The sequence below is a fragment of the Balearica regulorum genome, chromosome 9 (genome assembly GCF_011004875.1).
Source record: "Balearica regulorum gibbericeps isolate bBalReg1 chromosome 9, bBalReg1.pri, whole genome shotgun sequence".
Lineage (NCBI taxonomy): Eukaryota > Metazoa > Chordata > Aves > Gruiformes > Gruidae > Balearica > Balearica regulorum.
The window spans coordinates 21324613-21349819 of NC_046192.1; the positions used below are offsets into that span (position 1 = coordinate 21324613).

A 25207-nucleotide genomic window follows, 5' to 3' on the forward strand; every position below is an offset into this window, starting at 1 on the left:
TATTAATTGTTGTTATTGTTATTATTGCAGTGTATACCTCTCTCACAGGACATTGTGAGGATTAATTAATTCTTGTAAAGATGTAAAAGGCCATATAGGTGTCAAGGGTTATGACTAAAGTGCTTTGAAAATGGAAACCACTCTGTGACTGCCAAGTATTATTATTTATGGAGTCCGGGCAGTGTGCTTGGTGCTGTGCAAACACCGGTCCAGTTATTGCAAATATTTGCTTATATGTGCTTAGTAGGCCGAGCACTCACTGTTACAAGTAAATTCAACTATTTTAAGGATGTGTCTTACTAATATGGCCGTGAGAAGACTTTCCAGTAGTTGGGATGAGAGTGCCATGGAAATCGAGCAGCCATGCTACCGAAGCATTTTGAAGGCACGCTTTTCTTCAAACACGTGGATGAACCAAGACCTCAGATCCGCTCCAGTTCTACATCCAAAAGCTAGGGTTTGGTCCCATCTTTCTTGCTGCTAGGAGTTTGGGAAAGGAAACGTAACAATGGTTATTGTTTAAAAGTGCCTCTCTTGGCTCAAGGCAAAGCCAACTCCCTAAGCTCAGCTCACTCACTGAACAACCCGCTGTAAACCATAACCTGCTCAACTGCCCTGTGTTACCCAACATCCGTTCTTGGAAACCTCTGAAAGTGAGAACTTCCCTCCCGTACGCTCTGGAAGTGGCCCTGGCAACTCTGAGCCCAGCTGCATTATTTGGGCAACAGAACTACAAAGTCTAAAGCTCATCACGGAAAGTAAGGCCTTTGTGCAGTCCTGTGAGGTGTTTGCCTTTGTAAAGAAAGAGAAACCAGAGCAAAACGGATGGGGTAAGATTATTAAGGCATAAATCTGCCAGAATGCACTTTGTAGCTTCTGCAGAGCAGAACGTGTACTCGGGTAATCACCCAGTCGAGTACATCATCATGTTAAAAACGAAAGCCTGGCACTCTGGAGTTGTGACTGAACATTTGGAGAACACCAGACCACGGAAACCTTCAGCCAGATGACTTCAGTTCAGCACGTTGTCGCTGCTCAGCAGATGGATGGGAAGACGGGGTTTGCAGTTCCTGTGGGCCAAACGACGCACACTTGAGAGGTTTTCCCTCCTCCATTTCTCACATGAGCTTTCTGCACTGCCTGTCACTGCTTCATGGACTTCTTACAGCTCCTCCCATACCCTTCTCAGGCCCCTTCTAAGAGGTCCCTTGTCTTCTTTCCTCTTGCCTTAGGCCACCTCCATACTCCCATTCCTCTTCCTCCGCCCACTTTTATCTTCTTTTACCTGGGAAATAAACCATTCAGAGTATCAAGAAATTAAACTTCTTTAGAAGCACGGACAGATCTGAGAGTATAATGTAAGGAGGTGTTAATGAGTCCCTTGCCACCTTTTTCTCCCCTCTTTTAAATGTCCCAAGCAAAGCGGTCACATTTTGGAATTGGATCGGATATGGTCCTCAAAAATTACTGCTGTTTTACATACCTAAATCAGACAACCTACACAGCATTATTGAAAAAGTTGCCCACTTGGGCCAGCAGAATCATTCCAGAAATAAATGTTGAATATCAAGTGGTTTGCAATTACAAATATGCTCCCTGGCTTTCTAGAGAGACTTTGGTTTCCTCATATAGCTCAGGCCTCTTCAAGCACACCAGGGCTTTCTCAGAATTAAATGATTTTGCAATGCAATGCAAAAAAAAAAATCTGTTTTCTGCAAGTATTTAAATATTCTTCATAAAAGAAGGAAAAGTGCATGGGCCTGGCCCTGAACAAAATGAGTGCTGTGAGCCTATCCTACACTCAGGGACCCACCCATCTGCTTCCACTGAGGTTTTGTGGAGTCGACGGGTCCCATCTGCTTCTGAGATGAGGCTCAGGTAAGAGAAATCTGCCTATGGTGTGTCCCAGTCGTTAGGCTGAAGGTAGGATCCACCCTTAACTCCAGAACTGCCACCTTAGGACTAGCATAATTCTCCAGCAATGCCAAGCTCTGCTCACAAAAAACCCCCACACAACAAGCAAACAAACAAACCAACCTCGCTACATTGGTGGCCCCTCTCTCTATTTTCCCGCCTTGCCAGCCACGGTAAAAGCACGTTCTGCAGAAGCACGGCGACCTGGAGGCCCCGTTCAGGCAGCATCAGGTCTGGGCTTACGCGCGTGGAGAGCCTTTGGCAGAAGCAGGAATGACATCTGACGTTGCCATCAGATCTGTGCGTGGTCTGTGGTCATCAGAACTCTGCATGAGTGCCAACGTACGGGCACGAGGATGCTGGATGAACGCCCAAGAGTGTGAATTGCGATTGCAAAAACATTTTAAGATGGAAAGGGCTACCTAGTGATGAACGTGGTTTCGATTAACAAAGCTTGTTTTAAAAAATAAACCTCCGATATAAATGATAAACAACATTTCAATTCTAAAAAGGAACAGCAGCCAGGTAGGAAGCAACATTGTTACTGCAGAGGATTATTTTCATTAAATAAAATTACAGAGTGGACGCAGTAACGGACCAGGCATTAAGCATCAGGCCGACCCCGGCACCGGCCTGGATCCCCCATGCCAGGTACCCCTGCCAGCCGCGACGCGCTACCAAAAAGAAGTAAAACCACCACGTTAAATTCTGCATTTACATAAGCGCTTTTGGCAGCGGAGCGCAATTAATGGCTTTCCTAGAAAAACTTCCAGGGCCGCGCCACGCTGCCCGGGTAGCTGCGGGGCCCGCCGTGCCTTCACCGGCCCCCCCGCTCCCTCAGGAGCCGACCACCGGCGCCCCGAGGCGCCGACGCAGGCCCCGGGCGGCTGCCCGCGCTCCGCACCCGCGGGCAGGCCCGGGCGGCCTCCCCTTCCTGTCAGGGCCCCGGGCGGCCTCCCCGCAGCCCGCCTCCCCTCACGCACGCCCGGCCGCCGCTGCGCCTGCCCGGAGAGCGCGGGGGGGGGTGAGGGGAAAGAGGGGGAGGGAGGGAGGGAGGGAAGGAGAGAGGGGGTCCCCCCGCCCCGGCCGCCGACCCCCGCGCTGCCAGGGCGGCGGGTTTGTTTAGCCGGGCGGCCGCAGCAGGCCGGCCCCGCTCCTCCTCGCCTGGCCTCGCCTCCCGGCTCCTTCCCTTCCCTCCCTTCCCTTCCCTTCCCTCAGCGGCGGCGGCGCTTTCTCTGGCGCCCATTTCTGTGCGGCTGGCCACCCTCTCCCCGCGCGGAGTGTCTGAGGGCCGCTGGCTGCTCCGAGCCGCTTGGCTCCTTCCCTTAGTAACAGCTTTTACATTCTGCCTCAATTCCTCCTCAATCTAAATCACACACACACACACACAGAGATATTACTTTTTTTTTTTTTCCCCTCCTTCCTCGGGACTTAATCTCTAACCCCCCCTCTCTCCCCACCCTCCCCCTCCCCCCGGCCCCTGGCTCGGGATATAATTGAATATCACAGCACTACTCGCTGGTTATTTTTTTTCTTCCTCCTCCCGTGTGTGTGTGGTGGTGTGTTTTTTTTTTTTTCCTGTTTTTTTTTTTTTTCCTTCTCTTGGTGTGGACACCTCAGCTAAAAAAAAAATAATATTACCGATACATATACGTGTGTACACACACACACACACAGAGACACACAGATGTGTATATATATCTATATGGCTGTATAAAAAAAAGAGGAGAGACAAACAAGGGTGAATTTCTTGTGCCTCCATTCCCAAGGAAGGGGGGAGCAGCCGCTCCGCCGCCACTCGCAAGGTAAGGACCGGGGCGCTCCGCCGCCGAGCCCCCGCGGGCCGAGAGCGGGGCGGGAAGGGGCCGCGGCCGGGCCGGGCCGGGCCGGGGGGGGGGGGTGGGGGGGGAGGGCGCCCTGTTTGTCTCTGTGGCGGTTGGAGGCGGGCGGGGGATGGGCGCCCGCCTAACGCCAGCCGCGGCCCCCCCCCCCCCTTTTTTTTTTTAATTAATGCTTGTGGGGTGCGGGGGGTGGGTGGGTGTGTGCTCCCGTGGGTGTGTGGGGTGTGTGTATGTTTTGGGGTTTTTTTTTTTGTTTTTATAAGCAAACGGCATCCCCCCCTTCCCCTCCCCCCTCCGCGCCGCTGGCCTCCCCTCCCCCCACCCGGTTTCATTTTTTTAACAAGGATTTAAGGGTTTGGGGGGGGGGGGTGGGGGGGGGACACACCGGCTTCGGCAGCGAATGGCACACGGGAGCCATGGCGAGCAGCCTATTTTTAGCCCGATTTGTGTGGAGAAGCGCCCTCCCCTCCCCCTCCCCGCATATTTACTTATTGGGGGGGGAGGGGAAGGGGGGGGAAACGGGGTGGGGGGGGGGACCCGGCCGGGGGCGAACTCCGCCGGGCGGGGGAGGGGCGGATGCCCCTCCCCCGCCCGGCGGAGTTCGCCCCCGGCCCTTGTTTTTTTTTTGGGGGGGGACATGTCCAACGTGTGACCCCCCTCCTCCACCCCAGGACGAAGCCTCCAAGTTACTGATCAGTTTTCCTGGGAAAGTTTAGGGCGGAACGTGAAATACCCTGGGGTGGCAGGGAGCTGGGCCCGGTTTGGGGGGAGGGGGGGAAAGAAGCTTTTTTTTTTTTTTTTTTTTTTGGGGTTCTCTCTTTCTGGACTTGTCCCTGCCCGAAATCCTGGTGCAAATTGTGCATTGCATCTTTTAGATGGGCTTGCACGGTTGATGCAATGTATGTGTTTTCTTGGTAGAGGGTATAGGTCCTGCAATAGCAGGACATGTGGCTTGTTATTATTGTTGTACCCCCCTCCCCCGAAAGGGTTAAATTTATCGTGTTGTTCCAGGTGAATTTAATCTTTCATCACCAAATTTCCTTTTAAGGCAGCTTGAGAGAATAAAAGTCTCCCCTCCGTAGTCTTTTGCTTTATACCCCTGAACAGCAAACTTTATATGTTCTTTATGGCAGAGGCTTGTTGCTGCAGATGACACGTGAGTCTGGAGGAAAGTTTGGTTTGTAGGTCGCTGTGTAGGAAAGTGAAGTTTGCTGGTGAAGTTTTTACTACTCTCCAGTGTGCTCAACTTCCTCGTTTTCCTGTCTGTGTAAATCAAATTCTTAACTGATTTATGGAGGGGGGGGATCACAAAACATATTCCTTCTTTATTATAAAAGCATGAGAGGCATGATAGGAGAACCAAGTCTTTGTCGTGTTAAAAAAAAAAAAAAATATATATTTTGGGCTTGTCTGTTTCTCTTTCCTGTCCTGCGGTATTAAAATAAATGTCTGAGCATGGTAAATGTATGAATAAGATCCTTTGGTGTTGGCGGTCTCTACCCTTTGGGGGTTTTCGGGGCTGTGGTTTGTGCCCCTTTGAGAGAGAGGGCACCATTTGCAAAATTGATGTTGGGTTTTGAGTTGTACCACAGCTGTCGGCGGCACCTGGCAGTTTTGGTAGCTCGTCTTGCTCTGAGTGACCTCCAGGCTGGTCTGCATGAGGCTCATGCTGGATTTGGGGCCTCCGTTTGGACTCATATATGTTCACTGTCTTTTCAGAATATACTTCAAATGAGGACTGATCCTGTAAACTCTCATGTATGTCTCTGAATTTAAGTAATTGGGTACGTGTTTGTGGATGAGCGTCTGAAAGGGTTTTTTCCTCTTAGCTGTAGCAAAAAAGGGCTGCGGTGTTGTGGTGATGGTGCTTTGGGCACAGGTGGTGCCCTGTAAATGATCATAGCAAACTTTCGGAGGTTTCTTGTGATTTTTTTTTTTTTCATTGCTTTTGATTATGATACCTTGCTATTCCATTAGATCTTATTATTTACCTAAGATCACCTGAGCCTGTACGCTGTCCCTGTCTTAAGTTTTCTTAGGGGAAGGTGGATTTGTCTTCATGAGAACAGGGTTCATGTGGTACTGTGTCTTGGGAACTTGGTGGCGTGCCTCCCAAACTGTTATTGAGAACACCTGGAAAATACTTAGTTCTCACTCCATGAGGAAAGGGGAAGGAAATGTAATTTAAGTGTATGAAAAGAGGTGGGGTTTGGCTTTTGGGCTTTTTAATTTTTTTTAAGACTGTGCAAGAGTTTATGATTTTTGTTCATTTAAATGTGTAGAGCCATAATGCATGTGCATAGCATAAAGAATGCAATAATTACATGAGATTTTGTTGCTTAAGCTTTTTTTCCTCTTCAAACAGGTAGTTAAGATTTTTTTCCTGTTGGGTTTTTTTTTTATATGAATACTTCTTTCAGTTTTACTCTATATATGGTAATTATTGATGTTTGTGTAATGCTTTGAAGTTGTAAGGCATGGTATAAGTGCTAAGTACCCAACAGCAGTACTTCATAGTCATTTTCCCATCATGAAAGAGTTTGATCTAAAAAGTGCTACAGCCCTAAGCATAAAGAGGCTCTGGATGGATTAGGGGAAATGGTCAAAATTGCTTATAATGTTGTTTTCAGGTAATATTTTTTAGTTAGGAAGAACAGATCTGAATAATGTAAAGCAAACTGAGTTATTTTACCTAACTTGATTTTGGTTCTGGAATTTAATTTAACACGGACCTCACATTTGAGTCAGAATGTGTTTGCTGTTGTAAATTTTGTAGTGGCAGTAAAGACCCGCATCCTACAAGGATGTAATCGTGTAGAAGTCAGGAAGTCCCGTAAAGAAACACACACAACTTTGAACATCAGCAGCCTGGTTCGGTTGAATAAGCTCTGCAGATGTCTGTGAAGTTGTTCACAGAATTCGCGTGTTTTGTATTAGCAGTGGCCAATGGGATGTGACTCTTTCATGACACTGATACTTTTTTTGGGATCCCAGCGCTATTAAGCATTTTGGGGAAAGCTGAGGCAGCGGCAGGCGTGACACTTTTCTTTCACTGATGCTGTTCCTCTGCTCATCTGGAGTCCCAAGAGTTAGCCACCCCCTGGTTTTTGCTTGCTTTGCCTGTCTCTTCCGTTCCCCCCGGACCCATAGCTGCTCAGGATGTGGTACCCACATGAATTGTGATACCTTGCTGGAGAGGATGCTACTGGCAAGCAGAGAGGAGACAGACACAAACCTGCTGCCAGCTCTTCCCCCTTCTAAACCGAGATAGGGAGGTCGTGAAGTCGTCCGGCCTCCGCTTTTGGAGAGGGTGTACTGCAGGACTGGGTTGTGTCAATACTGCAATAGTGTGATACTGAAATGTATCGTACTGAAGTACAACTCATTTTAAATCTAATTCAGCTTTATACTGAGAATTGCGATACTGTTATGTGTGCTGACCATCCTTAGTGTGTGTGTTGGTTCACACATGCGCACACACGCAGAGCACAGGGTGTAATAATGACTATATTTAAAGCTCTAAACATCAGCTCATGCAAGTAGCTGCAGGTCAGGAGAGAAGTGAAAGTGTGTGTGCACACTCTGTAATTATGCGTGTTTGGCTCCTACAACAAGTGACTACTGTGAGAATATACTCATTGCATGCTCATTTTTAAATATAAATTTAAGTGTTTGTGTTAGGTGAAGAAGTGTCAGAAGTTTTCCATTAGGAACTATGACTGACAGCTCTTTTCAGTGTTTTTGAGTTGCATTGCAGCATTAATGTAATACTTTTGAATTAACAGGTGATGATGAAACAGTTCCTGTGTTCCTGCTTTTGATTTAGCTGCCCCTGTCCCAAATACATGCAGCTTTCTAGGCACTGCAGTATGAAGTTAGATGATCTTAATTTCTGTGAAGTAGCTTAATGAAAAAAGTGACTTCACTAGAAAAAGGCTCATCTGGTGATCCCAAGCAGAGTAGACGGAGACCGCTTTATTCAACTCATAATTGGTTTCCTCTGAGATAAAGTATGACAATGAACTGAGGCATAAGAAATATCTTTTCAGTTGAAATTGTAGGGGAATATATTGGCTTTCTTTTAATTTCACAAAATTGAATTAGCTAACTTGAGGTAAGAAATAGTGAAGACAAGGCAGCATAGCTGAGAGTTGATAGTTTGAGTGAAAAAGTACAGAAGTCTGGTCTAGAAGTGGTTCTGCCACATTGTGTGAAGACTGAACTTCTTGTTAGGGTTCTACCTTGTGGTATCTAATTCAAGCCAAGGCGGCCCTTTTTTTCCTTTTCGTAATGAAAACAAGGCTGAAATTGTTTATACAAAATGCCCTAGAGTCCTAATGGCTGCATTTGAGCTCAAGTTAGAGTTTTTCCTTGGTTCTGAAGGATCTGTAGAACTGTAACTCAGTTTACTCTCTGAAACATTGATTTTTAATACTTTACCACAAAGTTTTCTGTGCCATCCTTTAGACTCTCCTTTTTGTATCAATAAGGAGCCTTAAAAAAATTCTTCCTTGATAAGAAGCGGTCATTCCAAGCCGGAGAATGTGTAACCAGAGGGGAAGATGCATGCACCGGTCGGGTGCGTAGGATCTAGTTAGCTTGGCTAGCCAAGGAGTGAAATTGCTGGTGTTGCAGCTCACCCCTGCTCGCTTGCTTTCTTGGATGGACTGATTGCTAGAAAGACTTTGGAAAATATTTTCTTACCTGTAGAAATAATAATAAAAAGGCTTGGCGAGTCAGTGTAGCTTTCTGAAAAACTTACTGAAAGAACCTCCAAAGTGATGACGAGGAGTTTTACAGAATTGTCTCGGCCAGCGTACGCAGCATCTTTCAGAGTCCCCTCTCGGTCTTTGTAAGTGTATGCGGTGTAGTTCAGTCCTACGTAGAGATACTAAGGTCCTTCTAAACAAGTTAGTGACATACCTGGGTATGCTATCAGACTGCTACATCTTTTTTGTGGATGAGTGGCGCAAGCAGGCTGGGTGTCAAGCTGGTGGTGCTTGGGCTGGTTCCATGCCCGCACGTGGCCCTTCGTGGGGCTGCGTAGACCCTGCGCGGCAAGGGCTGGTGGGAGTGGATTTGTGCTGTAGTTCTGCTTGGTGCAAGCGTGACTCTTGAGAGTATGAACTGGCATCTGTATCTGCAAAATAAGATATTAATACAGTCATATTTTCAAAGATGCTGAGTCCCCACAGTTGCATGTGAAGTTGGCAGTCTCTGTGTGTGCTTAGCATTTCTAAAAATCAAGTCTTGTGTGTGGTTTTCTGGCTTTTGCAAACTCCAGTTAGGGTGTAGTTTCTGTTTCTTTCTGGGAGCAGTATTAGTAAAAGGCTATGTTGTGTACTCTGACTTGTGTTTATTGTTGTAATTCTTAAGTCTCCATGTTGCAAAGGAGCAATCTTGTTTATTAGTAATGTCTAGCAGTAAAAAATCAGAATCATCCAGAGAAAAAACAGTTGTTGTTTTTTTTTTCTTTTATGATCTGTGATTCAGTTCAATCTCTCTTCAGTGTAAGCATGTATTACAGAGACACTCTTTGCAACCATGTGCCACATGCAAACATACTGAGTGTTATTTCAAATTGCTGGAGGTGTGTTATTAGAAATTTTAGCTGGTGTGGTGTGAGTAGTAGGCCTTCCCTTCCCCCCCAGCGGGGCAATAGCTTTGCCAACCTGGCAAGGCAGGCAAGCAGCTGTCTCTGCAGAGCTAATGTTCCTTTTAACCCGTTGGTGGGTTTGAGGAATGATGCGGTCACTTCCTCAGCTGCATGCAGAGCTCCCACTGAACCCCGCTGACGTCAGGTCAGCGGTAGATTTTTATGAATTAGGACTGTGAAAGTGACTCTGGAAACTTTCCTGTTCTGTACGCAGCTACGTGCTTGCTGGCAGTGACTATGGAGCATACAGAAAAGATCTCTACACAGCCTAATCGTGAAGCATTTTTCCAAGGTTATGAGTTAAGGGTCAAATATTTACTATTCATGAAAATGTAGTGCTAAATACTGTGCCCAGTGCCAAAACCACAGAAATTGTCAAGGTTTAGAGCCCTAAATATAACCTATCCTAAAAGTTGCACCCATTTGACGTTAACAGTGTTAAAAGTTCAGGCTCTTCACATGGGTGACCTGTCGCCGGCAAACCCTGAGCTGGGAATTCGCCTGATTGTGAGCACACAGGAGGTCAGTTTCAATCCCCTGATGGTTCCCTAAAAGTACCAGGCAAAGAAGAGACATTTTGATTTCCTGGAAGAAGTTGTCCAGGCTGGCCAAGGAGAGGAATAACAAGTTTTATAGCTCTTTTGTGTTTTTTGGACAGGCTGATTATTGCTCGAGTGTCAGCATGACTTCTGAAAATACATTTTTGCCTTGTAGAAATAGTAATTAAAAGATTTCATTATTTTTCACTTCTCATTGATATTGGTCTAACTTAGTCCTGTTGGAACAAATGAGAATTTTTGCCGTTATTTTCAGCAGTTGGGAGAGTGTTAAGTGTGGCTGAAAAATTTACCTTAAAATACCAATTGATCTTAACAAACATGAGTCTTTTTGACCCTCCCCCTCACTTCCATGTCTGTTTAGCTCCCAGAAACGATGAGAACTTTTCCTCTTTTAGGTTAATTCTAAATTTGCGGGGAAAAAATAGTTTTGATATTGCATACACCTATGGGGGAAATAACAAGAGATCTGGGTCAAAAAAGTAGGACGTGCAAGATTTAGAAGCTGTTGAAGTGTATTTATTTGTCCTATATTAGGTTAAAGGAAGTATTGGTGCTTTCAGTTTGGCAATATGTCCTTCAGTCTGCAGTGTTCTGTAAAGGGAAGACAACTGTTAAACAATGAATCATAGCTAATTTTTGTATGGATGTCAACATTCTTCTCTAGTGCAGAAATTTTTGCTTGGATATTAGCACAAATATGCATTCCTAAATACAGACTCTTAGTGATAAATTTTAATTAGGAAGTGCTTTGTAAAAATATGGATTTTTGCCATGATGATATTTGTGAATCTGTAACGTATTTACCTTGGGGTTACGTTTGTTCAGATTTAATACTTTTTAATGTACTTTTCAAGCAAAGTTAGCACGGATGTGGATGGAGGAAAATGAGGAACCATCTATTAATGTTGACATCAAATAACTTGTGCTAGAAACATATCTGGTGTAGCAGTGGATTAGCCGTTTCCCATAACTAATGCGACAGATCTGGGGTTTAGAGAAGCAGGGTCCATACTCTGTGTAACGTGAATGTTTTGCTGATGCAAATGTGGTACCTGATTTTTCATTTTGAGAAATTTTATTGTGCATTTGAAATAATCTGACGTGTCTTGTTTAGAGTATAAATTTCTAGCGCTGCCTAAGATGAAAAAAGTCAGGAATATGAAACTTCAATATGTTGAATTGCGATAAAACTTAAAAATACAGTGAAACACCCTACTAAGCAGTTTTGGTGATAAAACTTAAACAAAAATACGGTGAAACACCCTACTAAGCAGTTTTGGTGAGCTTAATCTGATAGCAACAACGGATATCTAAATGTAGCTGATTAATAGAAACCAACTTTTTTCAACAGCTTTCACCATTATAGTAAATATTTGTTAGAATTGTTTGAGTTGTAAGAAAAATGCTTTATATTTCTGTGACTGTCTTCCAGGGCAGATTCTGAATGGCTGTTGATTACATTAGAAATATCAGTGTGTTTATCTTACTGTTGGCAAAGTCCATGTTAGTTGGTTCCTCTACTGTCTACACTTGCAAGGTTATTTTGATATGGATTATTTATTTCTAGTTCATCAAGGCCCTTTGTAAGATTCTTTCTTACAGTACATATAGTACACACTAAATACATTAAAAATGAAGTTCTAAGAGCCTGTTCCAGCAAAAACAAAGAAAAAACCGCCTTAACTGTTGAGGTGCCTGGGCACCAGAGCCCTCCCAGATATATTACTTTCTGGTAAAACCGGTGGGTATCGCTTATGTCTTAAAAAATAACCCTCTGGTCTCTGTGTGGTTCTGAGGGCTGGTGGTGGAAGCACCAAATGGAATATTCCCGTCAGTCTCCTCTTGCTGTCACCATACCTGGGCTCAGCACAGCCATGGCCCCCTGATAGAGAGATACAGGTTGCTTGTATGTACTAGGGAGCAAGACTGGACTTTTAAAGATCCTGTGTGTATTGATAGAAATGCTAAGAAGAATTTAAAAAAAAATATATGAAGGATAAAGGGATGGAAATTTTCAGAGATAGCCAGGGAAAACACTTTTGATGTGTTGTGACTCGCTCTTTGACGCTGTGGATGACGTCGTATGAGAGACTCGGAGGGTATGTGAAATGCAGTGTCAGACTCCGGCTAAGAGCACGTCCATTAGGTAGACTGAGACTCTCTGTTGTTTTAAATTGCTGAGAGTGCCAGCAGCAAGGCTTGTGTATGTTGGACATTGCTGAAGAGCTCCAGAAAGCTGCATTGATGGTGTTAGAATATGTAAAATCTTATTTGCGTGCTTTATGTGCCTCCCACTTTACCAGCTGTGGTTTGTAACTACCCGCTTGTGGAACAGAGTTTTTTCAATATGAGAAGAAAGCAATGCACTGTTTTTAAAAACACACGTTCAGAGATCAGACTAGTCAGATTTTGTTTGCATTTAACCTTGCTGTAAATGGTGAAAGTTTGGAACTGCGATGTACTTCCATGTGCCTGTTGCTGCCTACTTTTATTTGTTAGTCTGGTGCCGTTGGGCCGATTGCTGTTCTGTGTGATTAAAGTAACCCCCCCAAGCCCTCCCCTGTGTAATTGAAAAAGTGGTGGAATATTCTGCTGCTTTTTTTCTTTCCCAAATTAACCCCTTCCAATGGTCAGTATGGTTGTGCTCTCTCCTCTGCTTGGCTCTGCTTCCTTGTCCGTGCTGTAGCATGAATGTGGCATATTGGTGTAATATACTGGGGTGTTTTGTCTCAGTTCTGACAGTTGACTCATTTAATTATTATCCCTTCCTAAGGCTTTATTTAATTTTTCTAATCTCCCCCCACCTGTTTTTTGCCTGGACTTTCTCTCTTCTTTCTGGACTTTCTTTTGCTTTCTCCCTATCTGTTCTTTTGTCAGTTCTTTAAACCGAATTGGTGCTTTTTTGTTTCTGTTCTCCAGGTTTGCTCTACATTCTTCCTGTTTCTCCTAACTTTAGTTGAGTTTACATACAGGACTTGATCCTATGTAGTAGCCCTCTTGAACCAGAGGGGTTAGATGTGTTTGGATGGTGCAGCCCTGGTCTGTGGCGGAGCAAAACCTGCCAGATTGCTGAGGAAATCATTTTGCAGGCAGTGAGCAGGGCACCGAGCAGAGGTGAGCAAGGGGCCTGCCTGTGGGCAGAGGGGTAGCTGGGACAAGTATGCAGGGCAGGAGATAGACAGGAGAAATTTTGGCATTTATTAAAAATAATCTTGGCTTTAGGCATAAAACATTGATTGAACTCTTGATGAAGTCAGAGGGAGGCTTTGGGGGAAGCTGGTGTGTTCAGTGCAAATGCAAAAAGCTGAGGAAGTTTGAGTGAAAACCTCAGCGTGCTGTGAGGTTAACTTTGGACTTTTTAAAATAAGGGATTTTATGCAATACATTTTTATTGACATTGTGACTTAAAATTAGCAAAAACAACATCAGTCATCGTGAAATCAGTGGCAGCCTTATCTTATTGTTTTTATTGTGGGTAGTGTTGACAAGTCACATGCCCCATTGTTCTGGGTGAACAAACACCGCTTTGAGACCGCAAGCTGGTACGTGCGCACAGGCGCCTTTGTCCTGTGCTGCACAGATGAGTGTGTGGAATTGCAACTTTGGAGTTCAAAGATCGTCTTTAAAGAGTTCACATCTAGAAACTACTCTGTTGCTTGATAATTAAGCACTGTTTTTATTTGATGTCTCGTTGTCCAGAACCTGAGAATAATCAGAAGAGAATAATGCATCATAAACTCTTGTACCTTGTTGCCCAGTGAGACCTATGGATAGCAGGCTTGTATTTGGTCTCTGAAGTAGATGTGCTTGGGACAGAGAACGCAAGATGTGCTTTTTGAGAAAGTCAGTAAAAGATTTTTGCTTGAAAGTCTTTCAAATATAAGCCCTTTACCGCAAAACTGTTGACGCTGAGATGATACTAGTGAACTTCATCTCCACTGAAGTCACGGTTTTGTGGATCACCTCTAAATTACTCTTGCTGTTTATAAATTCCTGTAATCAGGGTATGTTTAGTGTAACTAAGATGGGTGCAATACAGGTTGGCTGCAGGAGCAAACTTGGCACGTGGTGGCTGTGGATATATCTATATCTGAGGGAGAATCCCATTGAAATTGCTGTGAATTTTGCCTAAGGAAGAAGGGAAGATTAGTCTTCCATGCCTACAGGTTGTTGTGTTTAGCACATCTTAATAATGCCAATGTAGCTTGTTGTCTGGTTCAGTATTTTTAATTCGTAGAATAAGTTTTTATCTTTTTGTCAGCTTGTAGTCTTGCTTTTTCCTCTTCAGAAACTGGTGCTTGCAGTGTATTTTATACAAATTCAAGAGCATTAACCAAAATGGTCTTGAATTGTCAGAGCTCCATAGTGGGTATTACCAGGATGCTTTAATATGAAATGGCACTAAAGCTGGTAGAAATTGCCATAGCTCTCTTGACTGTGCGTCGACGATGTCAGCTCTGTGTGTGTGTGTCTGCCCTTTGATATTAGAAGACTTCCCCAGTTTTGGTGGCTTAAAGGCGATCTGTAAAATACTGCTTTAACTTCAATACAGAATGAATGGCAAACTTTTGGTATCCTAATGTGGGTACTGTACCGTAGTGGAATATATCCTGTGGGTTACCATTCAAGGTTTTCAGAATTTTTTTTTTTTTTTTTTTGAGCATGACTGCAGTTTATCTACACAGTCCTTTCATAGGGACTGCTTGGATAGAGGGAATTACGGAATTATTTTCTGGTTACACAGTCTCTCTAAATTTTCAGGGGCTTGTCTAGATCTGTGGTGGATTCCCAGAGACACACCTCCACTCCCCACACCCGCAATTTTGCTTTTCTGGGCTGACCTAATATACCTGTATGTAACAGATAACTATTTATTTTCAGTTTACATCACTGAAGATTTTCTGCCTGCATAATGATTAGGACAGAAAGCTGGTGTCAGGATTATCTGCTATTTCTGCCACTGTGTGACCTTAGCAAATGGATTAACAAATTTACCCATGCACCAGTGATTTAATACTTGCTAGGAGTTTTTTAAGACCAGTTCAGTGCCCTGAGATCTGGTGAAAGGCTGCATAGCAGTGTAAAGTGGCTGTTATTTTTTAGCCTCTGCTTACTTGGAGTTTTTAGTTTAGGCAAGAGCTCCTTTTGTGTTCATAGGTTTTGTGATTGTCTTCTAGTTTTACGTTGGACAAAACGTGGTCTTTCACATTAGAAACATTTGCTGATCGTGCCTGTACATGATAAAGAATCATGTTGAAATCAGGGTACTTGGTTCGTAAAGTTAGGCATGTTTGTGCCCTTGGTAACGTGGAAATGCAACCTTATATGAAGTTTTAAGATTCCTGCGCTTTTTCCAGACCCTGTCAGCTCTTTGAGGGGAGGGGAAAAGGCTGAATTGTTTTGGTGGAGCCACTTCAGGGATGGGTTTCAGAGCACAGCTACACAAGCAGCCACTTGTCCCTGTGGGGGTGGTGGGACTCCTGAGCTGACCCAGATCTCGGTGGAACGGGGACACAGAACAAAAGCTACAGGTGGAGCTCTGAACTTCTCTGGAGAGAAAGTCTCTGTCCTCAGCCATGGTTTATTGACTGTCCACCATGCCGATACAGTGGTTTATTAGCCCTACAAACATCATCTCTGGAAGGACTGCGTTAAAAATTACTGCTGTTTTGGGGGGGTATTAAAGTCTAAGTGGTTTTGCTGAACCAGTTTACAGCATGACTCCACCATGAAGGTAGAGTAAACTATAGCTTATGCATAGGAATGAACCTAAAATAGCTGAGGGTGGGCCGGGAACTTATATCAGCTTTGCTATCAAACAAAATCTTCACAAACTGCAGTGGGCCAGCTAAGACAATCTTATACCAACCTTTCTGTATGTGGTGATTGCATTTCTTGTACTGTCTTGACTGCTTGGATTTGTCCATATATAAAATGGACATAAGTGGTTACATGATCTTTGTTATGTGCTTACATTTCTACTTAGACAGGTCCTCCTTAATAACTTCCCAAATGATTCTTGTTTATAAATTTATAATTAAGCAGATTTACAAGCCTGTATGAAAATGTTTTTTTTTCTGCCCTTTCCTAAGAACCAGTGGTATTTTCCTTGCTTGTCAGAGCTGTGTGCCCCGGGCAGATTGAGCATTGCAGGTCTTGTCAGGAGAAATGCTTGTGCAAGATATGCAGTCCTAAGGTAGGATGCTGCTTTTCGGTGAGAGCTTTCCCTGGCAGCATAGGTGTCTCCTAAAGTACATTGCACTCCTGGCCAGCACAGTTGTGCTAGTGATGCTGATAAGCATAAGCTTTCTGTTACGTTGTCTTGTTTTCATATGTTGTTTGGAAATTTTTCATCAGCTGGAAAATGAAACTTTAGGGGGTGTTTTAATTTTAGGAAATCTCTTCAGTTTGGGAATAGTACTTAAAATTGTATCCATTTGGGTTTTGCTGTTGTAAATTGTGCTGTTATATTGTGCCTTTTCTTCTTGTCACCATACTCTACAGTGAGACGTATCGTCTGGTTAATTGCAAAAGAAAATACTGCTAGCACTTTAATAAATCCCTTAAACTTTACAAGAATGTATTTACACTTGCTAGGTAGCATGGCTTGAAGTTAAAAGCGTGAATTTACAGTGCGTTCACATTTTTTGGAATGACTCCAGAAAGAAAGTGTCTCATTCCTGTTTAGTGTAATACATACCTATGTATCAGCAGATATAGCTGTTGGTGTAGTCAAGCCCTAATTGTCTTAAAAAACCCCCGCTTTCAAGTGCGATCATTGGGTATTTTTAAAAGAGCTGAGTTGAACCATTTTCTTGTATTCTGAGGCAATCTACACGTTCTTCGTAAGAAAATATATTATTGCTCCATTGAAGTCAATTCAGGTTCTCTGGAAATGATCCAACCTTCAGGAAAGAAAAATATTAGTGTGCATGTTGAGGGAAAGGGTTTCCCTTTATTTTGGAATTTGCTTGTCATGTTTAGCAAGTAAGCCATTTTCAGATGCATTAAGGCTCTGCAAAACTAATTTTCGGAGCTGACAGTTTTTTAGTCTTGGGTTAAGCAAAAAGATTTAAATGTAATGTTTCCGATATTTTTTGTTGTTTTGTTAAATAGCTAGGGATACGTACATTTGTTCAGTTATAATTTGAGTGCCATGCTTGTTTCAGGAGAACAGGAAAATGAACCATTTAAAATGATGACGATGGGGTAGCATTCTTTAGCCAGTCATTTGTTTCAGTGTCAGAAATGCTTTGTTGCCAGTTTAAATGTTGAAATTTACGGAAGTAGCCTTTGCTTGGAAGACTTAAATATTTGCAATGTGTTGTTTATTTGGTTTATGAAGTTTTGTGCTGTTTGAACGCTGATTTTTACTTTAGCTATGAGTTTTGGCAAAACACATTCAGCATATGTAGTCAGTCATAAACAAGCTAGAGAGTACTAGTGTTTTAGGCCTGCGGCTATATCAAAGCATATAAGGTTAAAATTAAAACTGTCTGAATGTCTGTGTGCATGCAGCTTGGACCTGTGCTCCACTGAGACCTTCAGGACGCTTGGGTAAAAATTCTGTGCCTTCTATCATTAAAGCAGTGACAATCTAAAGTTATTACAGGGAGTTTGCAGGTTTCTAGGCTTGGTTTATGGCTGAAGACCAGCACTGCACATACACACCTGGCTGAGTTGACTGCCTGTGCTCCAGAGGGAGTGGGGCTTTGGTGATTTTTTTCACTATTTAATGTATTGCACTCAAGACAGCAGGGATTTGGCAGAAGGCTGCCCTTCAGTAGTCATATGCTCTTCAAAGTTATGCAAGCTGGATCATTTAGCAATTGGAAGTCTGCAGACAGGCTACAGAAAGGTGCAGGCAAGGTGCAGTGAAGAAGAGCCCCAAGATCAAGGACTCTACTTTCAAGGCTGCTGAAGGATGCGGGTGCTGGGTCAGGCTGCTGGTGCTGCTGGTGCTTGAGCTGCCCCAAAGGAGTATCACTGGGAGGACAGTGCAGACAGGCTCCGGCCCAGGTTAACAAGAGGAGAGGTTGGAGCCTTCCCCCAAACAGAGGGGTTACTAGTATGTACTTGAGCATGCCGCTTCTCCCCGAAACTGCGTCTAGTTGAGACCTGCCCTTCATTTACTCCTCTCTGATTTAGCTACCAAACCAATGGTATTTTTCTTGCACCTGTCCAGAGCACTTCTTTCAGTGTCGGTTCTGAACCAAATGCTGTCTTTGCTCCCTGTCATTACAATCATAGAGCTGCAGTTTAGAAATTATTATTGTTTTTTTAATATTGATACATATTTCAGATTATTTTCCTAAATATTTTGTTTAGACTTTTAACATCTTAACTGAAAAACTGAAAACTGGTTTTGTTTGGAACTAATTCTTCCTCAGGCAGCAATCAGACCTGAAATGTATTCCTATAAAGTTTGTGAAAAAAAGCTCTCTGGTAGCAATTCTGAGTTGTTGAGATTAGCTCTGAATTTCCAGATAATGTAATTTTCTTTTTTAAAATGGCTCCCCCCCCCCCCCCCAACTCCCCAGCAAGCCCTAAAGTATTCTTTGTGTGAATGTACTATATGATCTCTAATTATATGATCACATACCATTCCACAAATAGTGCAATACAATAGCATAGAATTATTTCTAGGATCTTGCAGAGGTCTATTCAGTAGACTACCTTAAACCCTGATCTTGCAAGTTGTTTTGTGTAAATCAACTCCTTTGCCTCCCAGAAGTGGTGTTTACTGTAGCTCTGCGTTAAAGCCCGGGTTCAGAGCTCGTTATAGAATCAGGGCTTGGGATGTCAGTTTTGAAAGTTGCCATTTAACTGCTCTTGTACAGCGTATGCATATTAAGTAGGATAGCAGAATAACAGTGAAATTGCTCACCTAGGTCTACAGATGAATTACCATAATTAACTGCTTCTTCCCATGAATTGCACCTAACGAGGGCCGTGTTGTTGGCTGAAAATAAATTGCATAATGCATTACCGTTGACTAAATTATTTACATACCTTAGAGAGGAGATGGTGTAAAAAGTCTGCAAAATAAGTGCTGGACCATTATGAAAATGAAATGGGGAGGGGGAATATGAATCACAGATAGAACGTGGCGTAGCCTACCTTTTCCTAAAGAGTACTGTATCCTTTTTGCAATATAGTGTGTGACTTCATGGTTACATATTTATTGCAGTGCATAATGTATATGTGGAGAAAGCAGAGTTAGATCTGTGTGTGCAGCCTTGGGCCTGCTCTTAAGAAGAGTGTATCTGTGTGGTTATAAATTGCTAAAAATGGTGCTTTTTTTTTTTTTTCCTCTGCATATCTGTGGTCCCAAAATACGCTAAGTCAAAAGCAAAATGTGGGTTAACAAAATCAATTATAAACCAAACTGGACAATTTTTGAAATGCTTGCTCTTCTGTGTTTACCTGTGAACCATCCTTCGTGTGACTGTTACGTGGTGAGGCGGTTCAGAATTTCTAGGCTATATTCATGACCTATTTTTCTTAACATCTTTCTTAGCCAAGAAGTATTTTAAAAGCACAGTACTTGGATCTGGTATCATGTGGAATCCTGTAAGGCCCTATTTATTGATAATCATTATAAAAGATGGTTCCACTACACAGAGATTACTTACATACTAATTTACCAGAAGAATCATACAATAAATATGTGAGCCACTCCATGCACAAGCATCGTCAACACCAAAATAGCTGCAAGTGACTGAAGATGGGCTCAACTAGAGGTGGTGATTTGTGTTAGAATTTGCCAAAATAAGACTTGTCACAGCTTGTGTCCTCCATGGGTAAAAGCCAGCCTGGAGTTGTAGATCTTGATTCTTACTCTTTTTGGGTTTGCTTTTGTCTGGGACTCCGGTTTGGGCCTAATCTTGGAAGTGATTGACAAAACTTGAAACTACTCTTCCCTGATGTTTTAAATGGCGAACGTCAGGGTCTTGTCTCCTGTGTGTAGGGTTGTCCATCCCTCTGCGCCATCTCGGGGCTTTCCTAAGGAGAGATGGGACTTGGGATGGGGTAGAGGAAGCTGCAAGTGGCATCATGGACCTCACAGAAATTCAACTGTTGATGTGATTTCTTAGGGTTATGATTCTGATGGAAATGTGGTTGCAATGGGGAAAAGCCTTGTAAAAACAATTAAGCTTGGGAAATTGGATCACACTTATGTGTTTCTAAGTAGGCTGTAATATTTCATGATAAGGTTTGTATCAAAGACTCCCTTTCCTATCAGTTTAGCTGGAACAGGTCAGGTGGTGTGATAACAACAACAGCAGGGAAAACGAGTAAGTTGGGTTTTTTACCTATTAAAAAGTTTTCTTGAAAAGCTTTATTTCCTGTTTGAGAACATGTGCTTGGTTTGGCAAAGATGTGACCTTTATGTCAGGGATGGGAGTTTTTTGTTTTTCTTTTGTTTTGGGTTTGGGGTTTGGTTTTGTGTTGGGTGGGGCTATTCTTTAAAACATAAGGCTGACATAGGCAACCTTAATTTTGCATTTTCAATACAGTAGACTGTTCAGGCTAGTGAATCACTTACTGTAGAGGGGTTGTGTGTAAAATTATTACAAAGCTATAGATGACAAAAAACCCACTAATTGGTACACAAACAAAAGTGTAAAGATAGCAGAATAAGCTTTGAAATAAAATATGTTAATGTTCATCTAACACTTATGATATACATAACAAATTATGACATTATTATTTAATGAAGATGAAAGGATTGAGACTCTTAAACATTGGCTGGTAAAATGAAAAATTCTAACGTAATATGTTGCTTACCTGGATGGATACTTCCCATTCATTTTTTTCAAAATTTCAGAATGCTTTCAAACACTTTGTTGCACAATATACCTCATAGTGATGAGTGATTAACACTACTGCAGATATGTCCTGTGTAAAAAATACCACAGAGGAGAAGATTCATTGGTTTTTATTTTATTTTATTTTATTTTATTTTATTTTATTTTTTTTTTTTTTTTTTTTTTGTCTGTGCTGTTTACATTTTTAGAGAATGGTCCAAATGTAATTTATGGAAACAAATTAGAGATTTCCATGGCAAAGTTGTAGGATTGCAGTGAACAGAAAGGGAGTCTGATTATGGTTAGTATAGTCCTTCAGACGTATGGTGAATCCTGAAGGCACTGCTGAAGGACAGAGCCTTTTCTGCTGTCCTTCTCCTGTTGTTGTTTGTCACTGAACTTCTGAGCTGTTATTTAGGAGAGGGGGATGATCAGAAAGGACAGCAAAGACCTTGGAAACACTCTGCCAGAATCTGAAATCTGAACTGGGGTGTTGCGAATGCATATTTCCTTTTTGAGGATCGGGAGAGGAGACTGGAGACGAAAGAATATAGAGGAGGAAGGTGAGAAGTTGCATTAATTCTGTTTGTTTCTCTTCTCTTTCAAAGCCTATCTCGGAGCTTATTAATCTCTGAATACTCTGAGCACTGATTACACAAATGCATTAAGTTTAGTGCCCTGCTTCAACATGGTAGGAACTTCACCAGCTTCCTATTTCTGTTTGTTAACAATCAACTGTTTTATGATTATGAGTGCGTTACAGAACACTGCCACCTGATGTGGCACTGCTTATTGCCTGTGGGACAGGGATCTGTCAGCGGTCTGGTCACGCGACATGGCTTAGTTGTGCTTGATTGTCTGCAGTTTTTAACCTCAGTAAAAAAATGAGGCAGTAGGTGAATGGATACAGAGATGAAAGTATGCATGGGAGTACTGATGTTATATTGTCTGGGAAGAGACATTTCGGTAACCTGTAGCATAACTGACTTCAAATTTGTTTGGCTTGGTTGGTTGGAGTTTTTTGTATGTCACAGAAAAGTTTTAAGAGAAATGTTTCAAAGGGAAAGAATGAACAAATTTTGTGAAAAGCCTTGGGGCAGTGAGAACCTATTATGAAGCATGAGTAGAAGGGGCAAGGCTTTACGTTTAGGTTAAAATTATGGGTATGGAACAACTGTAAATTTGCAGGTGAGAAAATACTCTCCTTGGCATCATAGGTTAAGTCCCAGTTGAGCAAGGATGGAATTTGTCTTGGCTAACATCTCTTCCTTTCAGGAATAAGTGGCTTTAGAGGAAGGCATGAAATTTGAATATGATTTCTGTTTACCTCGATCTATCTCTTTGTATTTTCAAAACATATTTTATTAGTTTAAAAAATAGGCTACCTATGCAAGCTGCTGGCTCCTTGCATAAGTAGTCATATGATAAGTACAGTTAGATTGCACTTCAGCAATACTGGAATCACTTCCATAGGAAGCTGGCTGGCTGCCTGGACATCTGACGTCATCTAGGAACTACACTCTCAGTCTTGGACAAATGTCTTTGGCACAGCCCTGTGAAAGTCACTATGGTTGGGATCTGGATGGAAATAAGCTCTAAAGTCTGAGCATTTACACGTAATGCCTTCCCAGGCATCTCCCCTCAGATACCTTCCTGCATACTTCTGAGTAGCCCTGCTGTCCACAGACGTGGGGAAAGTAACGCCAATCCTCAGCCATTAAGCATTCCTTCATATATAATGAGAATTTTCCATTCAGCCTTCCAGACTCTTGTTATGGGGTGTAATAATCTGGGATAAGGACTCGGTTGTGGCCAACGTAATTCTTGGTAAACAGAGACAAGGAATGATGTCTCATTAAAAAATGTAGTGTGGCAATACAAAAATCATGTTTGTTACCAGTTCTAGAGTTGTATAAATATAGACGCTAGGCATCTGCTGAGTATTGCTTGAGTAGAAATACTGAAATCACTTTTAGTCGCGTTAATAAATCCTGGAGCTAGGAAGGAAAGTAGTGGAATGATGGGTAGAAGTAATGCAAACGAAATGAGTGGTGGAAATCAGATGATGGGAGAGGGTTTTTTGCATATATTTTCACAAGGAGGTAGTTGCATAACAATATTCAATCTTTTAGGATTTTATCTACTTATGCTTGTTGAACAGGCACGGCAGAATAAACATGACTACTGAAATCCTTGCAGCAGGCCATTAATTGCGCTTTTCCTTTAGGTGGTGAGAGCGTATTGGACTGGTGGTAGTAAGAGCTGCATCTGCAGAGCAAGTGTTGTCTGAACAGTGCGGAGCTCCCTGTACTGTTGGGTCAGTTGTGGGGGGATTCCCAAATTGCAGAAGGTTTTTATGTCTCCTTATACATCTGCAGGATTTGGTCTTGAAAGACCATTAATGCTTCTCATACAATAGGTGTGGGGTTTGTTGGTTTGGAGTTTTTTCTTTGTTTAGGTTTTTTGGGGGAGGTTTCTTTTTGTGTGTTTGTTTTTTAAACAGTAAATGCATCTCAATAATTTTTTTAAAAAAAACCCCACTGAACCCACACAAAAATGAACAAAAAAACCCCTGCTCTTTTTGTGTAGTCCAGTTCTAAGCTACTAAAGAACTGAGTTGTTGTCTAGATTTGAATCCAAAATTAAAAGAGTAATTTATTACTGATGCAGGGATTTCAAGCTGTTAAACATAACCAGGTAAAAGCCTGATACATTGAAGAATGTTATGTGTCTGCTTTCGCAGGAAAATATTCTCTCCTGTCAAAATCGGTCACTGGTGACATAAATGATGTATAGTGTCCCCTGTGTGACCAAGTATGTGTTCTTGCAGGATCAATGGTTTTACCAATTGCAGCAAGAGAAAAATAGAAGGTGCACGTGCTGCATAGTGTAGTTCCACAAATAGATGCCAGGATTTTTCTTTTTAATATAAAAATTGATTGAAATTAGGAGAAACTTAGAATTTACATCAGGTATACTTCAGACTGGTTTGATAGAGTTCTTATTCTTATCACCACTCTGTTTTATTTGGTTTTTTTACCCTAACATAAATCTAACGCTTTTTCTTTCATGCTTTCACATGTCTAGTCCTCAGTTTATACCGCTGGATCTGCTAAATTTGTCACTTGAAATTTGCAAGTTACTTTGTTGACCACCAACTATCTCTCATGTCCTGAGTTTGTATTCAGGATTTTTTTGCTTGTTTAGGAAAAAAACCTCATAAAATAATTTGTGCTATTTTCCATTCAAACTCCTCCTTGCTGCCTGAGCAAAATTGGTTTCGATGGTAGGAATGTTAACACCCATCCCTTCCCCCTCTCGTGTTGGCTTTCCTCAATAAAACCCCATTTCCAGTTTAACAACCAGCTCCCCCAACCCATTCAGCTTTAATACCAAACCAGATTCTCTGTGGGGCATCCATTAATTTCTGCGTTCTGATCCTACTGTTGGTAAGATTTTTTTTTTAGGGTTATTTTTAGAAATTTTATAATAAAAATTGGTTGTGACCAACTCAAGCAGGAAGAGCAGGGCAAGAATTTTTTTTCATCCCCTGAAACATTCTAACTCGAACTTTTTTTTTTTTAGAAAGATACATTTTTACAGCATGTATTTTGAGGTGGAAAAATTGTAGCATTTTGAATGTTGTCCAAACATGCCAGAAAACTCTGTGACTTTCTGCCTGCAGGCTGGATGTCTGCTTTGATGTTCTGTGAACACAGATGCTGATTCATGTGTGTAAATGAAATAGTTGTATTATGTTTAATTTGAATGGTGGAAATTATTCTGGTATTAAGTGAACCAGTATGATTACTGGAATGGGGGTGGCATGGGAAGACTGAGGGACTTAAATATTTATGGGGTAATTTTTATTTTGTGGTTCATTGTATTGACTTATAATTAATTCATTGCAAGGTTCCTATAAAATTGCTTTGTGTGAAATACTATTTATTTTACCTTTTAATAAAATGTCCCGTCCTGTGATAGGCATGCAAATAATTGAAATTTAAATAATTATTTGCATATGATTTATAAGTATGGAAATATAAGTGTGATGTAATTAAAATGCCTGGACTCTTATCGGTGCTCCTAGGTGGAATCTTTGTAATGGTGTTTTTCAGCTGCATTTGCCCGTGTCCCGCTTTCACTCTGTTCAGCATGAAGTTTAGCAGCAACTTGGGTCAACTAACCAGAGCGACCCTTTGCATTAGAAAGACGGTCTGGGTCATGTTTCTAGTAATGCCATCATAAGGATTTTAGAAACACCTAGAGAAGAGAACACTATTCTTCCTGCTGCCTAGATTTAAGGCCTCAGATGGTTTAAATCTGTAACTGCTGGGGTCAGAAAGCTGATTGACTCCTCTTTGGTGTTGGGCAGGGCTGCAGCTCTGAAGCTAAAATCAGAGTGTCGAGATGGACTTTGAGTTA

At 42.2% G+C, this 25207-nt stretch overlaps 1 protein-coding gene across 4 annotated transcripts in view; it reads left to right on the forward strand.

Annotated features, from left to right (window-relative positions):
* Positions 1 to 3101: 3101 nt before the first annotated feature.
* The window catches only part of TBL1XR1 (TBL1X/Y related 1), a 112710-nt gene continuing 90604 nt past the window's right edge, over positions 3102 to 25207 (forward strand). Inside the window, exon 1 of one of the 4 annotated variants that reach the window (XM_075761524.1) lies at positions 3102 to 3719. The gene's annotated coding sequence lies outside the window, so the exon portion shown is untranslated. Of the gene's footprint in view, positions 3720 to 4840; positions 4912 to 25207 lie in introns of those variants that run through there. The other 3 variants (XM_075761523.1, XM_075761525.1, XM_075761526.1) reach the window with 3 other exon arrangements.